Source organism: Brassica oleracea, chromosome C1 (assembly GCF_000695525.1).
Source record: "Brassica oleracea var. oleracea cultivar TO1000 chromosome C1, BOL, whole genome shotgun sequence".
Lineage (NCBI taxonomy): Eukaryota > Viridiplantae > Streptophyta > Magnoliopsida > Brassicales > Brassicaceae > Brassica > Brassica oleracea.
Window position 1 is genome coordinate 20,958,986 of NC_027748.1, and position 3,800 is coordinate 20,962,785.

Here is a 3,800-nt window from a genome sequence, read left to right on the forward strand (position 1 = left end):
AGTATAAAAACTTCATAGAATAATAAAATAGATATCAATGGAGTTCCAATCTCAAATTATAACTTTGGATCTTCTCTCCTATCTATCAATTAAACAATGAAACACAAAGAAATCACACTTTGCGTCTAACATGGCGGCAAAACTTATATATTTAGGGTAAAAACTCGTCAGGGGCAATCTTGTAAAATAGTGAAATCTTGGGCTTCAAGTTGGCTGTGACCAAACGGGCTTCCTGCGCGGTTCGCTGTTGATCGACACCATGTCTTGTGTATCGATCGATTTTATCTCTCCAATATCGACCGATAGTCGATCTCGATGGTCATCTCGGGTGGTTGCTCCAAATATCTCCAAAATGCTCCAAAATCATCACTTATCTCCAAAACATTCATGATCTTATAAATATAATAAATAGGCTATAAAATAATAAAATTATTAGGAAAAACACCTATAAGCTATGGATGAAAATATGTCAAATCCATAGTCTATCAACTCCCCCATACTTACCTTTTTTCTTGTCCTCAAGCAAAACAAACATGCAGTCTCTCTGAAAGAGGTTTTAAAAACAGCAGGGACTCACATATTTAAAACTTAGAATCATCACATCTAAAATATTGCAATCCACATCTAAGAAGTCCTAATCACAAAAGTACATCATACCATATCCTGGCTTAGCAACCAAATTCATCTAGCCAACAACTTAGCATAATCTTGTCTTTCCTTCCCCTCTACCAACCTCATTTCTTAGCATAAAATAAAAGTGAATGCTTTACCTTGGGAGTATCGATCACAGGATTCTAGGATTTTCAAACAAGTATCTGGACCTGCAGGTAAACATTAGTTCCTATCCTCTCTCTCTACAAATTTTCTCTCTTGGTCAAAGTCTGCTTATATGCAAGATCATTAACCAAGATTGGACAGGCTTCCATGAATCAAGCTTTAATGGTGGTTGCCACCAAGTCTTGTTCACTTCTTTTTGACCTATATCCTAGGATTATTTGTGAAGCAAGCCTTAATGGTTGTAGCCACCAAGTCCTGTTCTTATCCCTTACCTATGAAATTCTTATGAAGCAAGCCTTAAGGGTTGTAGCCACCAAGTCATGTTCGAATTTCTTCCTAATAAATCTCTGTGGATAGTTGACAGGTTGATCCACTTTAGTATCTTTAGTACTATCTGCAATCAGTAAGTGTCAGGTTTAGTGTTGGAGGTCAGCTTTGGTTCCTTCAAAACAATCTTAGCAGACATGGCAACAACAACGGTTGATCCACTTTAGTATCTTTAGTACTATCTGCAATCAGTAAGTGTCAGGTTTAGTGTTGGAGGTCAGCTTTGGTTCCTTCAAAACAATCTTAGCAAGAGTGGATAGTTGACAGGTTGATCCACTTTAGTATCTTTAGTACTATCTGGAATCAGTAAGTCTAGAATGGTGTTAAAGAGGGGTTATATATCTAGCAAAAATCTATAAGTTCATAATCCCCTTCTTGACTCAGTAATAACTTAATTTGAAAACATTTTTAATAAGACTAGTAAGTAAATAAATATCAGTAAACCTCCCCCAAGACTTAAACTACACTGTCTCCAGTGTAAATTCAGTCGGAGTTATGGTTACAAATAAATCATAAGGACTCAATGTAACAAGTATGAACGATATACCATACTGGAATAGATGTCAACCGATGTAAGGATGTTGATGTCGATCGACGCAGGTAAGGCAATGTCGATAGATGTCGACTTGTTCGCGTCGCTCGATACAGATGGCAATCGTCTAGTCGGATCTTCTTTTTGTTTTTTATTTTATTTTATTTTTATGACCTGCAATAATTAAAAACTAACATAAATAGTAAATTAATAAAAACTTAATAAATATTACCTAATAGTGGGTTGCCTCCCACTCAGCGCTTTGTTATAGTCATTTAGCTTGACTTTGGAGGTGTTTTGGCTAGTAGTGTTGAGAACTGGGACTTGTTGGAAAACAAGTGTCCATCTCTTCTTTGCGCTTGTTGAACCATGTACCAGTGAAGTCTCTCATTGCCTCATCCCCTCTGCTTCATTTATCTTTCATTGCTTCAGTTGTGTTTTTAATCCTCTGCAATTTATCACCAAGACTCTCAAGGTTGAATTGATGTCTGGTAACTGTGGCGTAAGTGTCATCTGAGATCTCTTTTCCATGGTAAGGTGTGTTGGAGATGTCGGATGTCGTCTTTGGTACTAGACGGCCTCGGTTTGTATCACTGTTGATCGATGTTGAATGGTTGGTGTCGATTGATTTGTTTTTGCGTCTGTCGATCGATATCGATGCTTTTGGTCGATGCGCAATGTAACTCTGAATCTCCACCAACTCCCCTTGTATAGCTTCGACCTTGGAGGTCAATGCACTGATGGTAAGATCTATTGGGAAATAGATGTCATCATATCTCCCATCAAGCCTCTCCTCTATAGTTTCCAGAGCTCTATAGATTCCTTCGACCAACTGATCTGGTTGAGACTTCATTGTGTGTGGGTGTGGCGGATTGGTGTCGATCGATGCGGCCAAGCGGTTGTCGATCGATGCGTGATGGTGTTTGTTGATCGATGGTGATTGTCTGCTGTCAATTGATTGGGGTTGTCTTCTGTCGATCGATGGAGGTCGAGCAACGTCGGTCGCGTTCTGAATTCTGGCTATGTCTTGCTTCATCTCCTCCATGCAAGTGGTTAGCCAACTTATACTATCATTCAATGGATAGTAGACACCATCAAGCTTCATATGGAAGGCTTCTTTGTTCTTCTCATGTTTACCACAGACTCCATAGAACATCTCATTGATCTCGTCCTTAATGTAAATCTCTGGTACCAACTTTGTCTGTGTGAATGAGCTAGCATGTTCAGGAAGACATATGTAGGTTGGTTCATCTCTTGAAGTTCTTTCCAGAAGTCTTCTGATATCCTTGGTGTGAACAGGAATGGTGTGTCCATCTAGATCTCTGGCAAATTCTCGATCATCTCTGTAGACTCCAGACTCATCTTTCTCTTCCGAGTAGAATTTCCTGTTACCATAAAGGTCATAAGCTCTTTTGCCGAATTCTGGCTGTCTCGCGACCGTTGGGACGTCTATGTTGATCGATGGATAGGTTGTATGGCGAGATCGTTGTTTGAAGCTGTTTTCTATGCCACCAGCTATGTCGTAGAACTCCTTTGTAGTCTTTTGTTCTCGGTTGCTACGTTGATGCATGAACAGATTGTCTTCTTCATTGGCTGTTTGAAGGATATCTGCGATATCTTCTCGAGATACGTGTAGTGTGCGGCCATCTATGGCCTTTCCGTAGCCATTAGGGTCCCTGAAAATACCAAATTCGTTTGGAGTTAGATACTGGTTATCTAATTTATCTTTTTCGCTTAGAGTGGTTATCGGTATTGGATGGTTGTCGATCGACGTGGTATTGTTGGTGTCGATCGATTGTTGAGGAAGCTTGTCGATCATTTTCTGGTGACGATTGTCGATCGATCGAGTTCTTTCCCAAGCAGCTTCTACTTGAATCTGATCTGTATCATCGCGCTTTTGCATGTTGAGCAATTCTTCGTCTGTGAAACTATCTTGTAGTTTATCTACTCCTGGTGTGTAGGTTACTGTTTCTACTGCAAAGCTCTCGTGGTGGTGTTCATCTGCCCAACTACCAATTGAGTAGTCTCCATCTCGCACACGGTTGAAATCAGTGTCGACCGATTTGTAGTAGGCAGTGTCGGTCGATGCTCGCTTTCGGCATCGTTGTTGAGGTTGAGTGGCGATCGATGGCAAGCTTGTCATGTCGAACGATGGTGCATTCCT